Source organism: Hakea prostrata, chromosome 3 (assembly GCF_041222555.1).
Source record: "Hakea prostrata isolate BN-2017 chromosome 3, UWA_Hpros_2, whole genome shotgun sequence".
Taxonomy (NCBI): Eukaryota; Viridiplantae; Streptophyta; class Magnoliopsida; order Proteales; family Proteaceae; genus Hakea; species Hakea prostrata.
Window position 1 is genome coordinate 66,411,138 of NC_142602.1, and position 23,112 is coordinate 66,434,249.

Sequence of the window (23,112 nt, forward strand, 5' to 3'; positions counted from 1 at the left end):
TGGAGTTGGAATAGTTAACGGGGGATTCTCCGGAACTCCTTCTTGACCTTCCTCTGAAATAGGAATTTGTCGATCTAGAGAAGGGAGAGTTTGTTCTTCAGCACGTCCGTTTTCTACCTCCCTCTCCCTCGCTCTAGTGAGAATTTGAGAACTTGTCACCTGAGGTGTGGTACGTCTTGTCATGACTTTCTGTGACGTTTCCCACAGACGGCGCCAATTTGTTGCGTCTAGAACTTCTTCGAGGGCTGGATATTGAGATGACCACCTTAAGAGCTCTCCAGCCAAGTTGGAATAATTGGGATGCCTGCACACATAAAGAAAGCAAGAACGGTCCGGCCTAGTTTTGGCCGGGGGACCGCCTCCGACGCTCAAGTCAACCTAGGCAACAATAAGAGTTCTTGAGAGAGTTCTCAAGAACGTAATGAGTAATTATTCAGATGAAAGTTCTCATACCTTTCTCCATGTAGCAGGTGGGTTTATATAGAGGTTACCTGGAGGCGGCGTTTCCTTGAATTCCGGATAGATAGTTGAGGAGTGAGTAAGTGGAGTAGTGGGATAACGGCTCCTCTTTTATCGCATCGGATTGAGACGTTATCTTGTTGACTCGTCTCCCCTATTCTCGGAACAGAAATGCTGAGTGTTTATGCATAACTAACTCTCTTTCTTGACTTGGTCAAGAGAGTCTTCTGAGAACCGTGTAAGTTGGATATGGATATATATTTTTCCCAAGTGTGGCACTCGGGACCCTTCTCCAACGAAGAAATGAGCCTGCCCAAGAGGGAGGTATCTCTCCCGAATGAGGCCCTCGGGACCTTCTTCAAGGATGAGGTGAGCCATCCCAAGAGGGAGGTATCTCTCCCGAATGAGGCCCTCGGGACCTTCTAAGAGGGAAGAGATGCACCCGCCCATGGGGGTGCCTCTCTCTCCCGAGATGGGGACTCGGGACTTTAGCTCCCCACAACAAACAAAAAATTAAAATTTTTCCCATGAAAGTGTAGATCAAGGCTTGATTATCAACATATATTTATACCACACTCATACAACCATTGTAGAACCTTGTATTTGAAAAAATTCAAATTTGAGAGAAAATCTTACATTTCTTAAAGATCACTTGAAATATGCTTGAATTTGTTGTTATTGATGAGTTGATGATGTTGTAATGTTGAATCCCCAACAAATTCCAGCCAAAATTTGAATTTTCCGGCAAAAAAATCAAGCTCCAGCGAGAGGAGGGCGAGAGAGAGGCTCGTCTCGCCTCTCTCGAGCGAGACATGGGATTTTTAAAGCCTCTAAAGCAATCAAATTTGTCTCGTTAGCGAGATCTCATAGAGATCTCACATCTCTTTGGTCTCACTTGAGGTCTCGTCTTGCTATCTCGCGAGATCTCCCACCATCAAGAATCTTGATAAGCTTCCTCAGGTGATGACTTGCAGGGGTGGAGGCAAATCCACTATTGAAGTGGCCAACCATATTCATAAGTTGCTTGGGGGAGTGTTGGGTTTTCCGCGTACAATTTTTCAATTTAGATTACCAAACTTATATTTTATTTCATAATTTATTCTTGGTAAAAGTCACCAAACCATTTTTCACCCTTGACCAATAATGGATTCTTCTACTCATTTTTTTAAATAGGCATAATAGAGAATGGGAATTGATACCAAAAAGAGCCTCATCACCTTGTTTACAATTTGAATTCTGGACTGTGATGTGTGAAGAGATACAAGGAAGAACATCCAGCTGTTAAAGGAAATCTTGATGATCTCATCGAGTTAGATTTGAAGAAAGATGGAGACTGACTTCAATAAGGATATGTGTTTTTAATGGTGAAAAGCCTATTCCTAAAATGTTGGTAAAAGTATAATGGTACATCCTTTGGTACTATGTCATGTAAAAGTATTTTATTTGAATGGAAATTAGACACCATGTAGTTATTTGGATGGTAATGTCATTTTTCGTTATTAATACTTGTTAAAAGTAAAATTTCATCAAGAATAGATTTCTAAGAATGTGTTTATCAAACATAATCTTGTTTTGAAAATGACTAAAAACATTTTTAGAACATGTTTATCAAATGCAGAAAGTTGTTTAAAAAATATTTTTTTAAGCATAAAAACACCAAAAATTTATATTTTTTTTCAAAAACCAGTGCTTCTAAAATAGAAATGTTATCAAACTCATACTAATTAGTTAAATTAAACATAAAAACAATATTTTGAGAAGTGACTCAGTTGCCAAAGAACCAATGTTTCAATGTATGAGATTAAAGTTCAAATCCCCTCAAGGCAAACTCCCTCAGCGAAAAACCAACAGTTCCGCATAGGAGGTTAGAGTTCAAGAAAAAAGAAATGGTAAATTTTTTAATTTTTAATTTTTAACTGGAATTCACATTAGAAAGGTTGAATCGAGAGGTTCTGAGGGTGAGTTTGAATCATATAGTCTTCTTCTGTAGGAGCTACATTGCAGATAAGCTATCAAAGCCTATTTATGACAGATCAATTTCAATGGTTTACAAAATGAGGATGACATACCTTCAAATGAGGGAACAAAGGCCACACATTCAGTTTGCCTGCCCCCCCCCCCCCCCCCCCACCACCACCACCAAAAAGAAAAAGAAAGAAAAAGATTAGCTACTTCAGATTGAATGGATAAAATTTCTTACCTGCTGAATAAATAATAGATCAGACAACAGTAATGTTTTAATGTTTTCACAATCTCCAAGCAGGAAAATAATATGTTATGAAAATGGATGCATTTAGCAAGTCATGATGATTATTCAATAATCATCTACTTTTTTTTTCCTTCTCTTTTTTTTTAGGGGGGGTGTTTTATGTCTCTCTCCTCTTTTTTTTTTCTTTTTTTTTTTTCTTTTTTCTTCCCCCCCCCCCCTCCCTCTTCCTTTTTCTTTTTTTCTTTCTTTCCCCCCCCCGGCCGCCGGGGGGGGAAAGCCTGTACCCCCCCCCCCCCCCCCCCCCCCCCGGGCCCCCCGCCAACCCCCATTACCCCTCCCCCCCCTTTTTCGCGCCCCCCCCCTCCCCCTCCCGGCGGCCGGCCCCCCCTCCCCCCCCACCCCACCCCCCCCCCCCCCCCTTTCCCCCCACTCCCCCGTAAAAGCGCGGTTCCCTGGGATTTTTCATTAATTATCTGTTGAATTTCGTTTGATTTTCTCTCTCCTCACCCACACCATCCAGAGCTTCTCTCTCCTAGTTCTAGGTGTTTTGGCCATATTTTCGTCCGATCTTCGACATAAAATCGCAGTACTCACTTCATTCTTGACGGGTATAGCCTTATTCGCGACGATCAAGCGAGATTTCACACAAATCGGGTGTTTTTCATCCGAGAGGTAAACTGTTCTTCACTAAACTGTTTTTTTTGAAAATGCATGCCATAATATTGTTGGATGGGTATGAAATTAATATATGTTGAATACAATAGGCTGATCTACAAAGTCACGGAGTTTAATTTTTTTTTCACTAAGTAATTTATTTATTTATTTTCGGGCGTCAAAAATTGTATTTTTATACATTTTAAATGCTTGCTTTTTGCATGATATATGTGTTGCATTGTGATTGAAAAAATATATGTGGATCCCCATGGGTCAATCTACAAACTCACGGAGTCGGAATAATTTTCGACCCAATAAATAATTTTTTGATTTTTTGAAATTTATTAAAATATGAATATAAAATATAAATAATTATGAAAAAAGAGAAACAGTTAGGAATAAATAAGGAAAATGATTTTGAAAATTATAGAAAATTATAGAATACCTATATAATTATTTTTAAGTGCTTCTTGTATGGTTTCATTGTCAGTTTTGATATGGTAGCCTTTTCTTTTGTCGGAAAAAATTTATATATTGTTTAAGATATTATATTGGTATTGTTTAATTGTTTGTGAAATCATTTTTGTTGCAACGGACCAACGATTATCATGTCTAGCGGTGGGAGAGGAGCGGGTTCACGGGGCCGGGGACGAGGGACAGGACACGGGGAGCGGCGTCTGCGGGGAAGGGGAGGGCTGATCTGCATGGCAATCTTGTGTTGCAATCGATGGAAATAAAAGTAAAACAAGATGCAACTTACGTGGTAAGGAGTTGAATTACGGTGGCATAAGTAGGTTTAAGGCTCACATTCTTGGTAGTTCAAAAGATGTGGCCACACCTTTGAGGTGAATGCGGATATCGAAAGCGAGTTAGGGAGATGGAGAAAGACAAGGGGAAGAAGAAACAAGAGAGGAGAAGGGTAAATGAAGCATTGGATGAGGCGGTGCGGGCACCATCATCTTATAGAGTTGATTCGATTCGATCGGGAGGTTGATCCCGTTGATTTGAGAGAGCGGGAGGAGAGGGATGTTAGACGGGCGATGGGCGAGAGTAGGGCGATGCGGTACCGGGAGGAGGAGAGGGCCGAGCTAGATTTACGGGAGCTGGTACCTCTAGGCTCCGTAGGGGCTGGAGCATACGGATCGGGGGCTGGAGCATACTGGATCTAGGGACGGGGGTGGTATACGTGGTATGTTCGGCCGATCACGAGTCGGAGGGTCCCTTCTACGGCTGATGTACGGGGATCACGTCCACGTGACTATCCACGAGAGGTCGGATCCTATCCTAGAGCAAGATCCCGATATTTTCGAAAATAAGGGGCCAAGCAGCCCAAGATCACGGGTGCATGGAAAGGGATGGCGAAGAAAGTGAAGAAGGCGATGTCGAAGTGGATGTACTACAATGCGGTTCCAGCCACATACAACACGGGGTCCTTATTATAGTAATATGGTTGACACTATTGCAAAGGCGGAGTCCTGGACATCCTGGTCCTACCCCTAAGGAGGTGTTGACCACTTTCTGGGCGAGGAGAAGGAGGAGCTGCAAGAGTACATCGAGTAGTTTGAGAATATTTTGGGAGACATATGGATGCACCATTATGTGTGATGGCTGGACCGGTCCGACAAGAAAATCCATCATCAACTTTATGGTGTATTGTGATCGAAAGAGCTTGTCTTTCTAAAATCTGTGGATGCTCTTTGGGCGGACAAAAGACCACGGGTATATTCTTGGACTTTTGCGGGATGTGATTGATGAAGTTGGGAAGGAGAATGTGGTGCAGATTGTCACCGACAATGGCGCCAACTTCAAGAAAGCCGGTGAGGTGCTTGATGAATACAGTTGGATATAACCTATATTGGACACCTTGCGCAGACTCATTGTATCGACCTCATGTTAAAGGACATCGGCAAGATCAATATTATCCGAGCACGGTGGAGAGGGCCAAGCGGGTAACAAATTTCATCTACAATCATCTTGTTGCTCTGAATATGATGAGGCAGGCATGCGATGGTGAGCTAGTGCGACCCGGTCCTACGAGATTTGCCACGAATTTCATCGCCCTCAACAGTATTCAGGAACGGAAGTCGGGCTTGAGATCCATGTTTTCATCAGAGGAGTGGTTCTCATGGGTTGGATCAAAGTAAGTATTTTTATTTATTTTTTATCTATAGTCTCTACTATTTGATTTAACAAGTTGTTAACTTCTTATACATTTATACTATGAAATATGAATATCTAGTATGTAGTATTTAATTATTTATTACTAACTTAATGTGTTTGTGATAATTCAGTACTAGTAGTGGGCGCACCGCACAGACGACAATCTCGTCTGATGACTTTTGGAGGAATGTGAAAATTGTGTTGGAGACCTTAGATCCTATAATAAAGGTCTTACGTATGGTTGATTCCTCCCTCGGGGGCCCACTATGCCGCACATATATGCAGCCCTGGAGAGAATGAAAACGACAATCCAAAGAGCTAACCCCGAGAGGTTTTGTTGCATACTTGAACATTGTTGATAGTAGATGGACCGCTCATCGATGCATCCGATGCATAGGGCGGGTAAGTAGTTAGTCTGTGTTACTACTTATTATTATAATTTGTAACTTGTAGTAAATATTAATTCTTTGTTTGTGAGTTTGTGAATTATGCAGCCTATTATCTCAATCCAAAATATCAGTACACTGAAAATTTGGGATTGCGGTCAGACCTACTCGGTGCCGTTATGGAGGTTATTGGGAAATTAGAGCCAAACGTAACGGTCCAATCAAATTGCCATATGGAGGTAAGAACTTAAAAACTTAGAACTTAGTACTTGCTTTTTATTTGTGAAAGAATTTAGCTAACCATCAATACAAATTATTGCAGATAAAATACTTTAGAGATGCACTTTGGGGACCTTTGGTTCAGTTCTGCTATTCAAAACCGACAAAATTATGATCCGGGTTAGATGCATGATTACATTTACATTACATTTTACATATAAGTGATACAAGTAGGATTTTTGTTAAGAATTAAAGTATTAACTTGCATTATTTGTGATAATGCGGTGAGTGGTGGATTCTATATGGGGGCGATGCGAGAGAACCTCCGAAGAGTGGCGGTGCGGATCCTCTCCCAGGACTTGCTCGCCTCCGGGTGTGAGAGGAATTGGAGTACTTTTGGGATGATTCACTCGCGAGAGGAGGAATAGGCTGGGAAGTCAACGCTTTGAATGACCTTGTGTTTTGTCACTACAACATGAGGCTAAAGTTAGAGAACACCCGTTTAAATACTAACAATGGGCAAGACAAGGACATCCAGCTCGATGATATCTTCGAGCTCACTGCAGATGACCAACATCCACTCACGGATTGGTTGTTGGATAGGGGCGAGCAGGTGTTAGACCAGCACGGAGGTAGGCCGGACCCAATCATTGCTCAAGCTGCGGGAGTTAATATAAATGAGTACATGGCTTCTCAAGAGGGGCGGTACATCGGGCGGCTGCCGCCACGGCGGATGAGGATTGGATGGTGCTGCACAGCACGCAAGATGATGATCCGAGATGACACCCTTGCTCCCGGTCCCGGTCATACTCGGAGGGATGATGATGACGGCGGTGGTGGTGGTGGTGGTGGTGGTAGTGGTGGTGGAGGAGTACGGGAACGATATCATGTTCCATTATCGGAGGCACGGGATCCCCCCCGAGAGATACCTTTGGAGAGACTCGGTACACACATGCCACCCGGGATGACGATCATGGTGGTGAGCTTTATCGAGGTCGTCCTACGAGTTACAATCGGCCGGGGAGGGGGAGTTTCGGGGGGGAGCGACGGCATATGCATGGCCACCATGGGTATGGGTCGTATGGCTATGGTTATAGTGATGATACTCGATCGTATGGCTCATACGGCCATTTTGATCCGATGGACGGGTTGTCGGGAGTGATGGGGTCCATGACCTTGGAGGAGTCTGTGGGCTCCACACCTCTTATGGCTATGGTGTCCCTTACCTTATGGACACGATGATATGTCGTCTAGGAGTTCGCACTATGGATATAATGATGGATCTTCCATGAGCTTGGCATCGCGGGAAGGCGGTACATATGGTGGTTGGGGTAATGATGTTTGGGGTTATCAACATCGGGGTGTCCCGCTTATGCCTCCATTTGGCTCACTGAACTGCTATGTTGGAGGCAACATACGAGATATCCTTTCGATGCTACGATGTCAATTGAAGAGCTCCGTTCACGTTACCCCCACGAGGGGAGTAGTTTTACCGTCATGGATGATGAAAACTACGGAGGCTGGTTTCCTTGTATGTCAACAACCATCGGCATGACATGTCTTGGAATGACTTCAAGAAAATAATGGAGCGGAAGTTTAATGTTGTAGCCTATGGGCCTTGTACCCAACTATCAACGGAGACAGTTGGAAGACATGGATCCACCAAGGCATAGTACTTGGTATTGAGTAGTTGTATTTGTATTATTATATACTTGTATTTTTCTTACTAATATAATAGTTTTGTGCTTATTTATGTTAGTTTAATTGTTTAAAATAAGGTTGTAAAATTACGTTTTATCGGTATATACTGATCGATTATATGCCGATCCATAACACCAATTTAAGTGAGTTTTTAAGCAAAACCAACCATTCCATTGTGTTTATTGGCATCAAATTAGGCTACCCACCAAATTTCAACTCATTTGGACCAAAAAAACCACAGTCGGAAAAGGGGGGGAGGGAGGGGGAAAGGGGGGGGGCTAAAAAGGGGGGGGGGGGGGGGGGGGGGGGAGGGGGGGCCCCCCCGAGCCCAACCGGACGCAAGGTTAGAAGGTGCCGCAAAACCAAATGGAGAAAGAAACCTTAAGGCCGTAGCCACACTGCAATCAAGAAGTTAATGTTCCACAGTGATGCATCCAAAATCTGCTCAGCCCTTAGATCTCCTTGTGATGACCTACAAAACGAAAGCGTCAGATGTGGCCCAACCACTGGGGTCGGGAGTCCACCTCCGAAGGCTATGTCAGTTGATGAACTTAATCACAAACGGCTCTATTAGACGCACAGAGCTAAGGAATGAAAAACTGGGAAAGTGATCTAGATCGTAAGCCTCTGAGAGTTTACGTCTACCAGTGTGTATATGGATCTGAGTCCTCCTCACTTCATAGGTAAGTAAGGTTTATATAGAGTGTACCTTCGAATCTTCTTCGTTGGATGCATTTGAGCCTTCTTCGGATAGTCGTTGGATCCTAACAGTTAGATCCGTTGAGCGATAGACTTCTACTAGTTTGAACTAGCAGAGGACTCCTGAGATAACCTCACGGTTATTCAATGATTATCCCTTCAATATTGATAAGTGACAGCCGCCAAGTTGTGTCTGCCATCATTAGGGTAATTAACCTAATCCATAAGTCGGATTAGAGCGTGCCTGTTGCCGATTTAGTTTTCTTCCTCAGCAAGCTATCTTCTGGACCCGGCTCGCTCGAAAGCGAGTCGATTCCCTCCGTCTCGACCGGGGTCGAGGGTCAAACAGAGTACGAACTAGGTTCGATCATATTTCCTCCGTATCATACAGTTTCTTCCCCACATCCACATCTAGGACAGCAACAGTCAAGGATTAGATTTCTAATTTTCGATGCAGCTCTGGTTGCTACTACTCCTGACAGAGCTCTCCATAAAAAGGTTTGGATTTCTGGTGCAGCCTTTCACTTCCAAATGAACCTCCACACCCCCCTTAGGCACCTGCAGTTGTTTTTCAGCACTACTAAGTTGAGCATTCTCCCTGTCCACATTATCACATAGCATATCTATTGATCTATTGATATTCGAAGAAACTATTGCTCAAAAGGTATATCCATTCATAGGCCCCAATGGGATATTTATAGTTATAATCTGCGTAAATCCTACTCTGAAGTAGGATAAGAAAATACAAAGCAAATAGAATAGAAAAACCAATCCTAGATATTAGGAAACCTAGTCTAACACAATATGAAACTGATACAAAGAATATAAGAAAACTAAAGATATAACTAAAAGAGGGATCTACTCTAATTAGGAAACCTCAATCATACTTCAAATAATATCATATGCATGCTGTACTGGAAATTATCTTCAAATCTTTCTTAAACCTGCAAAGATACTATTGTTGGATCCTCCAGGATCTATATGGTTCCTATAATAATCAAATCATAGTTATGAATATAATCACGGAAGCGTAGAAATAAATACCTGTAGTGCGTTCTTGTTGTAGATCCTCATTTTTCTCTCCTAGAATCTTCTGTAGCCTTTTACCTTTTGGAATCCTTCGTTTGAGTGTTGGTGGAAACAATCTCAAACCCAAATATTGCGTATGATGGCTACGGAGACCCAAGAGGTTATTTATAATATAAAACCCTAATCTGTAACCACTCCCACAATAGTAAAGGTCAGTAATACCCCTGAATGAATATGTGCCCAAATAAAGGGACCAATGTTAGTTAAGCTCATAAAACCCAACAATCTCCCATTTGGGCTACACTAACACAAATACATTTACCTAAGTATTTGGTCATAATGCCCATAATCCTTAATCACTCAGAAAACCTGATTCAACCAACAAACAATTAATGTAAACGACAGTAGGAGATGCTCCTCAATATACGGAACACAACTATCTGCCATTACAGTCATTAACAACTCGCTGATATGAATCCTTAGGGTGCATACAAGAGGTAAAGAATGCAAAACCTTATGTGATCACAAAAACATTCCCTCTTGTGGGTCTTTTCCTGATTAATGATCAGCCTACCTTGAATTACCTCATAAGTAGAATACTCAGATATTATAATTTGGCAAACCGCCATTGATCGATCTAACATTAATATCTGACTTTAGCAAAAACTGCCCATTGGCATAACTGCCTGTGGCAAAATTGCTAACCAGGATTTAGGCTAAATACCACCATAAATCAAAATCTGACAAGGATTTAGGCTAAATATCGCCATAAATTTAAACTTTGACTTAATACCGTCATAAATCAGAACTTTGGCTAAATACCGCCACTGTCATTAAAACCTTGGCTAAATACCGTCATTGTCATTAGAACATCAAATGTAGCAAATATAAATTTACATTATTTACTATTAATCATTACACAAGATGAAAATGAAAAAAAATTATCTTATTAATGAATAAATTTCATAATGAAGTCAAAGAATGTTGAATAAAAACAAACAACAATAGTTCCAACTAAATGAAAGTATCAAAATATTATAAGACACCCATACTGGAAACATGATTTTTAACAACTCCCACTGAAAGTGCCTTAATAAGGGGAAGACATTTTGATAGTACTTTAAATGACATATATGACTTATCAAAGTCAATCTTAGGCATTCATTTAATAATAATGACAATATATATATATATACATATATATATATTGCCAAAGAAGGAAAAATTATCATCATGTTGGTAAGAGTTGCCGACTGTTACTACATTTCAACCTTTGGGTTGATAATGCACTAGTCCCCTTACAATTTGCAATTACCGTGGAATATATGACTTTGAAAGTGCCAACATCTTTGGGTTAATGGTACTTTTAAGTCATCATATTCCTTTAAAAACATGTGCATAAACATACTTTGATGATGACACATTTGGGTGAATACTATCAATTTTCTGCAGTAAGTATATATACATTGGATCACAAAATACTATAATAAAATTATATTTTACCACTTTGGTAGGTTCCATATAATTCTATCATAATATTATGTAATTTTATTTGTAGATAATTTATAATGGGATTCTTTCAATGAGAAACAACTATGCACATCCAATGTAAATTGTTTTCATATTCTAGAAACTTCTATAAAGCAAAAACATTTTACTAAAATATTTTTTTTGGCACAAAACAAATATATTATCCCACATTAAAAATGAGTACAACAACAATCCTTGAAAATCTCATTACCTTTGAGTAAATAAAATTCTTTAAATTATTATTCACTCTCACTTGTGTGCATATACTATCATTACATAAATGATATCACATTTAAGCAAATGTCACCAAACTTTGACTACTATGACAGACAATAGGAAAGTAGAGTGATGCCACTTTGGTGGATTACACTCCTCCTCTTATTATCTCCATCAAAGATTTGTAGTCAAAAAACAAAAATATGCACAATATATATTAGTATAAGACACAACCAATTAAGGTTTGAAGTCACCAATCTCCATACCTCTTCCAAAATGCATTATAAAGAATTGTGTTCTAGAAGGTTTACAAAACCACATGACATCCATATCATGATGTAGAATCATCCATGTGTATCACCATTTAGAGGCTAGAGGATGGCAACCATGTTGCAATACCAAGATTTGTCAGTTGGCCTGCCATGCATACCAAAATTGCAAACCATGCCAAGGTATCCCAGGCTAACTTTTCACTTAGACAGTCATCCCGATCCAGGACCCCCAACGGCAGGAGAATGGATAACCAAGCATTGCAATAGTCAAATTAAGTTAAATAACATAAACCCTAGTCCAACATAGTATTTCTAAAGACAATAGGAGGGTTCACACTGACTTTCTTGGAAACTTCCAAGTTCCTCTGAGAGAAAAACAATGTATTATGCCCAAAATCCAATCTCTAGAATCTGGTAAGATGCCTTTAATATTTTATTCTCTTTTATAACTAGAAATGCATGACTATTTTCATAGGATTGGATGATAGTTGGGTTAGCTAACTATCTAAGTCAACTACATCAAAACCATGTACTTTGTATGAACTTTCAATCTACCAAACAGTTTACCACGGATACTCTACCATTTCCAATTAACAAACCATACAGGAAAGAAGAGCAGCCAATACATAAGGTTCTCATGATTTTCCATTAGAACAACATTACTTCCATCCTAAACAATATCATTAGCCACAATTCTACAAAAGCCATGATAAGGTAAGAAGCAATAATCAATGCAAATTTCTGCATACCACAAGCCCTCACCAAGATCTCACATTTCAGATAACTATTTACCAAAGTGTACCCTAATCATCTCGAGAGAGAGAAGTATACCAAAATCAGGATGCAATTATGGGATCTAGATATTCATCAAAACACTCATGATGCATGTTTGGAAGGCAATAATACTGGGAAAAAAAACTGTAGTGCCAAGAGAGTAAAGGTAAGCCTCAAAAAATGAGAAGTTACAAAATTAGGAAGCCACATACTCAAGTAACGTACACGAAACCATCTCATATCCCACAAAGCAATGATGCCTCACACACATCAAACCTTAGTAACAAAGAGGGGAACCAATATATTAAATTTAATATATTTAGAAGAAACATTGTTCCACACTTATTCTCATCATTAATCCACTTGAAACCATGTCTTCTGATTCTCAATACTCCTGATGAACTAGTAAAATCAATGATCTAGTTCTGATTCAAATATCGAAAATCAGATGAAAATTGCAGAATTAATTCAAAGATTAAACCATATAAAATCAACTATTTTAGAATAATAATAAATTCAATGATTTTATCCTTATTTAAAGACCATTAAACCATATAAAAATTGAAACTAAAATAATTTCTTAAATGATCTAACGATCATTAACTAAGAGGTAAATCCAATCAACACTCTTAAGAATTCCTTCCAACATGATCTTCTTGAATCCATCATACAGAAAAGATGGATGAACAGCAATTAGCGTTTAAAGTCAAAATGTGATTAGTTACATCTAAAAACTTATTGCCACTTTAATGATCACTTATACGCCATCCACAAAGACATGGTACACCAATTATCTTGAAAACTACATACTCAATCTTTCAATTCCAGCATAACCATAGGATAATCTAAGAGCAATTAGTCTTTCAAGCCACTCACAACTTAGAGAGATATAATAGTTTTCAAGTTCTCTACCAAAATAGAAGTCAACTAATGATGTAAGAATCCACCAGAATCTACTGTTAGAATTATTTAATTCATACAGGAAATAACAAGTTTTTGAAAATGTATCTTCACTTGCTGTGTGAAACTAATTCCTGTATGGATTCATAATGTTTATTATAGTAAGCCGCTAGTGTGAAGTCTGAAAAGGTAGCAAGGGTGATAGGCAGCAATTGCCTGTGAGGACTAAGTAGAATTCAACATGTTATTTATATCTTATCTTTCAGAGAAGTGAGGTTTCAACTACTTGATTTCATAGCCCTTCCATGGCATTTATTTTTTTTTAATTCCAACACCTTACCCAACCTGATATTCACATTGACAACTTTTTAAGGGAAGATACAGATGAAACTGGTTTGCAAGTCTTCAAATTGTTTTCCGTGATCAATGATGCATTTTCTGTGATTAATGATGCAACTAACATTCTAATCAACAAAAAGAAAAGAAAACACCATTTAACCAGTTCAGACCATCTGTCATGTTTAACCTGATGATATAGATAATAGATTTTAGCTATAAGTTTATTTTCAGCTATGTTGAAACAGAGTCAATATGCTATTAACTTCATAAATTTCTCTCTCTACACAACTCCTACCTGGGTAAGCCCCATCCGAACTTCTCTGAGTTCACTCCACAGATCTTGTAGTGCCATGTTACTTCATGATTCCATTAAAAAGTATACTAAAACTAAATAAACACAACAGGTTCATATCTTCAGCAAAACAGAAAACTAGGCTCATAATTCAAACAACAAAACTCCTTCCCAAAACCCAAAGAAGAAAAGTAATCCAAAATTCCATCAACTGTTATTAATGGATAAGATTATCCAGCCAATTAACTCGTACAAACTGCAACGTAAAGCTCAAATTCAAAAGTTAGGAGACTCCACCAAAACAAATGATCCCTTTATACCACAGATTCTTGAAGTGATCACCAGCGGAGAAAATTTTCTAGTAGGTGGGGAATAACTTACTTGTTAGAGAATTAGTTAGGTGCACCACACTGTAGAATGCTAAACCATAAATAACACAAATTGGAAAACACAACCTTCCCAAAATCAAAACAAGAACTTTACGATTTTACTCTATAGGGACGGTAACATCACCTACAAGCTCCTGTAGTCAAACAAATCTTTTCAAAAGTGGAACAACAAAAAAGAATACATCAAGCAGGAAACATGCCTCTATAATTGCACGCAAATCTGAATGAAAAATGGGTATTAAGGGAAAGAAACTTATAGTCACGAAAAAATCTTATGTTCCTCGTTGTCAGCACTTCAGCCATGGGTAGAGAAAAGATTAGCCGAGAACCCGAAAGAACATTATACTTTTAGGACGAGACAATCCATTTCATTGAACCCATAAACACCCACAATAGGATCTCAACATTCAAATTATAAAATTTTAAAAAAATCCAATAAACATATAATAAAAAAAAACTTTCTTTGGATTAACAAATCTCCTCCCATGTACATTTCAATAATAAATCAAATCAATAGTTGATTTAGGGTTTCAATTAAATTCGGATCATCCAATAAAAAAATCAAATCAATAGACTTCCCATTGGATCCAATGATCCAAAATAAATCGATCTAAATTTCAATTATTTTTATTGGTGTCTTCTATTTTAGATCAAAACGGATTCTCTTTTCCGAAAAAAAAATGAGAGATTGTTAGTTTCTCCGAGGAGGTGCCATCAATTTTCTCTACAAAGGCATGTATCATTTTTATGAAGAACGCTTAAACCATATAAATACTGTCAATGGATAGGGGGGGGGGTGTCTACAGACACTTAAACATTCAACTTAGAACTAGTCAACCTAAAGCACAAACAAGAAGCATATATCAACAAAAAAAAAAAAAAAAAAGGGAGGACAACACAATTACAGTTGGCTTCAGTTGATTAAATTCCTCAAAGTCAAAAAACCAGAGAACAATTTCAGTTCTATGTATCTCTGGGGGCCTTCTTCAGATTCAAGTTGTTGTGCATACACGGTAGATGCAACCTGTGGTTTCATTCTCTTTTCTCGAGCATAAAAGTAAATACTCTTCTTGTTAAGCTGCAACTACAATCTCAGCATAGACTCTTTCTCTACCACACTGCAATTGTTTGAATTGAAGATTGGGATTGGAGAATACTCTGCTTTTAACTCATACAAGAAACCATCGACACTCCCCTGCAAGTTGGGGACCAGAGATCATAAACCAACATACTGAAACCTTGCTGAAGACTTCCACAAGTTGAAGCTTTATGTAAGCAGTTCTCATATTGCTGATTGAATCTTGTGATGGATGGGGTGAGACTCTATCTTGATGTTCGTCATTCTCTCAAGAAAGAAGAGATTGAAAGCAATCTGAAGTGCAATCTGCTAATCACAGCATAATATAGGGTGCACATAATTTCAACTCATGCAACCACCAGGAGCTGTTGTGACTCGTCCTGAAGAACAAGAGTCATGCACAATCTCTTGTATCAAATTCACTAACAATGTGTATATTTGTACAAGGAGAAAGAGAAGATTTCACGATAATCTCATAACTGGATCTGGAATTCAAGGGTACCATATTATCAGCTAGAGATAAGGTTGTACATGCATGAACGGATAAGGATTTCTGGGAATTGAAAATTTTAAAGCTGTATGTTGGGGGGTAATCTGGTAATTGTATCTTTAAGTTATGATTTGAACCGGTTGGGTTCATCTCGATTCATATCCTTTGTATATGAGGATGGCTGGGTTGGTTCAGGCGTGTGTGTGCAATCGTTTTTCACATTTGGGATTTGTTCTGTTCTACTGTTCTTGAAGAACTCTTGAAGGTTTTCCATGGCAGCCATGTTCGAGCACCTGCAACTTTGAGTTCCTTTGGATCTTGATGACGATTGTTGAGGGCTTTTGATCAGTGGTAAAGGACGATCACTCGATGATATTTTGGGGGCCTATTGTTATCTGGTACAGGTGTATTCGTGAACTTCTCCTTTCTTTTTCTTGTCTGTAACATCCTCGATTTAGTGTAGTTGGATTCAATCCTGAATCCCGGAGAGTAGGCATATTGCCGAACTCCGTAATCATCTCTTTCTCTTTCAATGTTTGTTAAACCCTTGCATGATTCGGTCCATATAGTTCTTAGGGCATGAGGTATTTCGGTCACAGATTGGCATCAGAGCCATCTTATTCATGTTCCCTGCTTCATTTAGGTTTTGTTTAAACATCTAAATCCTAAATTGATGGTGTGATCATACGGTTTAAGGTTGTCTCAGTTTACATTCTCAGAATTTTCTGATTTCTTTTGCTGCCTACCTCTGTTATATGATTGAAGGCATTCGGTACTCATAGTTTCTATATAAATCTGTTATATATGACATTCTTATGAAGTAATATAATTTCTTATGTCTTATATATGATTCGGTTCTGTGAAAAAAACCTGTTAATGTGTCTCATATGATCTTGGTATATTCTGTAAATGTGTTTGTAAACTGTTGGGTGACAATCTAATATGATTAGGTTGATTCTGATATGTTTTAGTGCTTAATTAATCTCATTAATTCTTGCTTTTCTGATTATACTAGCTGTTGTCCTAATTTTATTGTTAATATTGATACAATACTTGGTCTGTATTGATCTGCTGTGTTAACATCTGTTAATAAGGCTGCTAAAATTGTATAAAGTGGGCTTATGGTTTTGTGATTAATTAATATTTGATTATTTAACTCTTTGTTAGAATAATCTTTCATTTTTCAGAATTGTTTATCAGTATTGTGAATATTTATTCTTGTATATACTGATTGTTGTATGGTACCGGCTTCAAAGTGGAGCCAGGCAAGGGGTTTAGTCTACCAGGGGAGGACACTCCTCCCAGTGTGGTCAGTGGGGTTACCACAGGCTCGAGTAGAGCAGTAGGTCTAGGGGAAAATCCTAGTTACCTAAGTTTGGATACTCCTATGGGGGGTTCCAGAGTAGATATTGAGAAGTTTGATGGCACAGGGGATTTTGGGATTTGGAAGAGGAAGGTTCGAGCATTAATGGCTCAACAAAAGCTCCTAAGATCAATAGATGACCGAGATGCTTTCTTTGAAAGTATTGATCCAGTCTTGAGGACCAGTCTTGAGGACCAGTCTTGAGGACTGAAGTGATGGAGAATGCAATTGGTTGCATGCTCTGGAACATCACTGATGGGGTTATCAGGTGTCTTGATGATGATGACAATACTCCTATTAAAGTTTGGAATAAGCTTGAACAGATCTATCAGAAAAAGAATCTAGCTAATAAAATTTATTTAAAGGAGAGGTTGTATGGGTTTAAGATGGACCCTACAATCAGCCTTGACAAGAACCTAGATATATTTAAGAAGTTGAATCAAGACTTAGCCAATACAGGGGAGAAGATTAAATTGGAAAATCAAGACTTGTCTATTATCCTATTGAATTCACTTCATAATGATTATCTTGTTGTTAAGAACTCAATCAAGTATGCTTGTCAAAACATTTCCCTAGAACAACTAATTGATGCCTTAAAGAATAGGGAGTCTGAACTATTGGCTTCTGGTAAGACTAAGGGCAGTGGGGAAAATTTGTTTGTTAAGGGCAAGAGCTCTTACAAACAAGGGAGACCCAAAGGGAAGGGAAAAGTATTTGAGAATCATGAGAATAATAATAAGAATAATAATGGGAACAACAAGTCTGATACAAACCTCAAGAGATGCTTCTTTTGCAAGAAAGTAGGACACTTTAAGAAAAATTGCTTTGCATATAAGAGGAAAATGAAGGAATTGGAGACTTCCCATTCTGATATGCCTGGACCCAAGAATGGTCAAGCCAATGTCTATGAAGACATCAGTGAGGTGCTTACCATATCTGAGGTTAGTAGGCAAGAAGGATGGATTTTAGATTCAGGTTGTACTTATCACATGTGTCCACACATGCACTGGTTTACACATTTGTCTGAGTTAAATAGTGCCAAAGTTATGATGGGAAGTGATGATTTATGTGATGTAGTTGGTATTAGTTCTGTTGAATTGATGAATCACAATAAATTTGTTTTCACTTTACATGATGTTAGATACATACCTAACTTGAAGAGAAACTTGATTTCAATTAGTAGCCTTGATAGTGTTGGGTTTGTAACTTGTATCTCTGGGGGTAGTCTTTCTGTATCTAAGGGATCTCATGTATGTTTAAAGGGCATTTCTCAATTTGGTTTGTATGTTTTTGATGGTAGTACATTCCTAAATAATATCTCCAATATTTGCTGTCTGTCAAGTGAGTCAACTATCACTAGTGTGTGGCATACTAGGCTAGGTCACATAAGCAATAAAGGAATGCAAGCTCTAAGTAAACAAGGCCTGTTTGGCAAGGATGTTATTGATAACTTAGAGTTTTGTGAGTCATGTGTCCTAGGTAAGCAGCACAGGTTAAGCTTTGGAGCTGGGTCTCACTTATCTGGGAATATATAAGAATATGTACATGCTGATTTGTGGGGACCTGCCTCAGTCTTGTCTTATGGTAGAAACTCTTATTTCTTATCTCTTGTTGATGACTACTCTAGGAAATTGTGGATCTTCTTATTGAAGACCAAGGATGAAACTTTTGAAAAGTTCAAGTATTGGGTTCCTTTGGTAGAAAACTTGAGTGAAAAGAAAGTTAAAAACATTAAGAACTGACAATGGATTAGAATTTGTTAATGAAATGTTTAATGGATTTTGTAATGATAAAGGGATTCAAAGGCATAGGACTGTTAAATATACCCCTCAGCAAAATGGCATTGCTGAAAGAATGAATAGGACAATATTAAACAAGACTAGATGTATGCTCATCAGTTCAAGGGTGCCCAAGGGTTTCTGGGGTGAAGCTGTTACAACAGCTGTTCACCTAATCAATAGGAGTCCCTCTGTTACCTTAGGGTTTAAAACCCCTGAGGAAATGTGGTGGGGGAAACCCCCCAGTCTTGGCTACCTTAGGGTATTTGGTTGTGAATCCTTTGCTCACCAGAGCATTGGTAAATTAGAACCCAAGAGTAAAAAGAGCATCTTTCTAGGGTATCCTGAGGGGGTGAAAGGCTATAAGCTATGGGATAGGACTGTGCCTGGTGTTAAGACCTTTGTTAGTAGGGATGTTCTCTTTAGGGAGAGTGTGTTCCCTTGTCTTTCTATTGACAATACCAGTTTGAATCCACTTGATCAAAGAATGACTGACTTCACTCAATTTGATTTAGGGCAGGGTGATGTTTCCTTAAGTCCTACTCAGACTCTTGATTCTAGTATACCTGAAGAACTCTTGACTTCCCCTCAACCTAGCTCTGGTAATAAAGAGTCTGAGGTTGTAGTTTCTGAGATTGAGAGTGGGCCATTGTCCTCTCCTGAGACTTCCACTGGAGAGGTGGAAGAAGTTCCTGATCTGAGTAGTTACCAATTGGCAAGGGATAGAGTTAGGAGAGTGGTTAGGCCACCTAGAAGGTATTTAGCCAACTTTGCTCATGAGACTGATATTTCTATCTCTGATATTGGGTTAGATGAACCTAGTTCCTATGAAGAAGCTTTGGGTTCCAAAGATAAAGATTTATGGGTTCAAGCCATTAATGATGAATTAGATTCATTAAATAAGAACCAGGTTTGGGAACTAGTTAAGAAGCCCAAGGATCAAAGGTTATTACCTTGTAAGTGGATATTTGAAATCAAGGATGATGGAGTTGATAATTCTAAAAGATATAAGGCCAGACTTGTTGCAAAAAGGTTTTGTTCAAAAAGAAGGGGTGGATTATGATGAAATTTTCTCTCCGGTTGCTAAGTATAAGACTATAAGATTGTTGTTGTCCCTTGTTGCTCAGAACAAAATGACTATAGAGCAATTGGACGTGAAAACTGCCTTTCTTCATGGCAATTTAGAAGAAAGGATATATATGCAACTACCTTTAGGCATCTCGGCAGCTGGAGAGGAATCACAAGCTTGCTTGTTGAAGAAATCTATCTATGGACTTAAACAGGCTCCTAGGCAATGGAACAAACGTTTTGACTCATTTGTGTTGAGTGTAGGGTTTAAGAAAAGTGTTTATGACAGTTGCCTAAATTTTCTCATTTCAGATTCTATTGTGTTGTATCTAATACTTTATGTTAATGATATATTGATTGCTTGTGTTGATTCTAATCTTATTCAAGATGTTAAGGACAAGCTGAAATCTGAATTTGAGATGAAAGAACTTGGGACAACCAAGAAAATTCTAGGGATTGAGATTTATAGGGGTAAGGGGGAGGATGTTATGTTCATTAGTCAAAGTTTATACTTGTTAAAGGTTCTTAAGAAGTTTAATATGCTAACTTGTAAACATGTGAATGTTCCTTTGGCTGCACATTTTAAACTTTCTAATGATCATTGTCTTAAGAATAACTTTGAAAAGAATGAAATGTCAAAGATCCCTTATTCTAGTCTTTTAGGTTCTCTTATGTATCTCATGATATGTACCAGACCTGATATTGCTCATGTTGTTAGTGTACTGAGTAGGTTTATGTCTAATCCTGGTAAAGAACGTTGGCTTGCTCTCAAGTGGCTCTTAAGGTATTTGAGAGGTACTGTTCATAAAGGTTTAGTGTTCAAGTCCACACCTGGTGATCTTATTCTTGAAGGATATACTGACTCAGATTATGCTAGTAATATAGATAACAGGAAATCATTATCTTCTTATTTCTTTCTGTTATCTGGTAATTGCATCAGTTGGAAGGTGCAACAACAGCCTATAGTTGCTTTGTCCACTACAGAGGTTGAGCTTGTTGTTGCATCTGAATGTGTTAAAGAGAGTATATGGTTGAATGGTTTGTTGTGTGAACTTGGTATTTTGAAGATTAAACCTGTTGTCTTTATTGATAACCAGAGTGCTATCTTTTTATGTAAGAATCCTGTTTATCATGACAGAACCAAACATATAGACATTAAATACTTCTTTCTCAGGGATAAGATAACTGATGGTTCACTTTTAATTGAAAAGGTAAGTACTGAGCATAATCCTGCAGACTGTGGTACTAAGTCATTGCCTCTCTCTAAATTTCTACATTGTCTTGATTTGTTGGGAATTGGTGATGTTGTCCCTTAGTACATATGTTCTGTAGTTTTGAGTTGTATATTACTTGTTTTTTAGATTGTGGTGTGTGTGTCTTGTTGTTATTTGATTGTTTATCAGGTTTTGCATTTGTTGCAATTTTAGGGGAGATGCTGCCCAAATTTTTATAACTCTTTCTCTGTTTGTCTCAGTTATGAGATATTTGCCTGGTGTGTGCATGTGTGATCTTCATAGTTATATGAGTGAGTTGTGAGTTATGAGTTATGATTAGGGTTTTCTCTACCTGGTGCAGTCTGTTGCATGGTGTATCTGCATGGAGTCCTTAGTGTTGCATAGTTAATATATGTCTAGGTATTTTGCATCTTTATTATTTGCTTTGTACTGTGGTCTCTTTTGTTTTGTGTGTGCAGGTACACTTGGATGATGATGGTTGTTATCCAGCTCACTTTAGTCATTTTGGATGTACAGATTAAGGGGGAGATTGTTGGGGGGTAATCTGGTAATTGTATCTTTAAGTTATGATTTAAACCGGTTGGGTTCATCTCGGTTCATATCCTTTGTATATGAGGATGGCTGGGTTGGTTCAGGCGTGTGTGTGCAATCGTTTTTCACATTTGGGATTTGTTCTGTTCTACGGTTCTTAAAGAACTCTTGAAGGTTTTCTATGGCAGCCATGTTCGAGCACCTGCAACTTTGAGTTCCTTTTGATCTTGATGACGATTGTTGAGGGCTTTTGATCAGTGATAAAGGACGATCACTCGATGGTATTTTGGGGGCCTATTGTTACCTGTACCAGGTGTATTCGTGAACTTCTCCTTTCTTCTTCTTGTCTGTAACATGCTCGATTTAGTGTAGTTGGATTCAATCCTGAATCCCGGAGAGTAGGCATATTGCCGAACTCCGTAATCATCTCTTTCTCTTTCAATGTTTGTTAAACCCTTGCATGATTCGGTCCATATAGTTCTTAGGGCATGAGGTATTTCGGTCACATTGTACATCTAATACAGGATAGAGTTCATAAGATCATCCATGAGCATTATTGCTAGAACTTTGTTGTTGATAGAGGATTCTTACTTTTTTTCTTGGAAAAGCTATTGTCCAGACATGAAGTATTTGGAGTTCTGATTTTATTTAAAACTTTGTTTGAAGTCCAGTAAACCATTAGCTTTCTTTATCTAATGCTTCTGAAGCACTGACTTTATTGTAATCACAACTTTCTTTGTGCTTCGGTTCTGCAGCCAAGATACAGAGTGAAGTTCTTTCTCCCTTCCACACAGTTTGGATGCTCTTCTATCTGGCGTTCATTGACAGTAGCGTGGCTAGCGCCCTGGGAGGGGCTAATAGCCACAACACAATTGATTGCTGCACTGACAAATTCATCAAGAGCAGCAGAAGTCCCTGAGATACTGAAAGGTCTTAGCATAGATGTTGGGGCCTTCTCTATCTTCGCATTTCTTTACTCTAGGGAGAATAGTGCTAAGAATGTACAATCAGCGAGGCCTTCAAGGGAGGAAAGCCTCTCAAATCTTAAGCTGAATGTGGATCAAAATAAGGTTATTCCAGTCAGTTCTTTAGGAGGATTTGCCCATCTTGTAATCCTTGCCGGTCCTGCATCCTTCATTGAAGAGTCCTTCAGACTTAGTGAACCTTTCACTGAGAGACTTCTTTATCGAAGGGTGCTTGTGGTGCCTTTTGCCATGGATGAGGATCTACCCAGATTTGACTTTGAGGAGAGTGAGGAGATGAAGGAGTTGACTACTAAAAAGAAGAGACTCTGGCAGCTGGTTCCTGTTTATATCTGATATGGAGAGTTTATGATCAGAC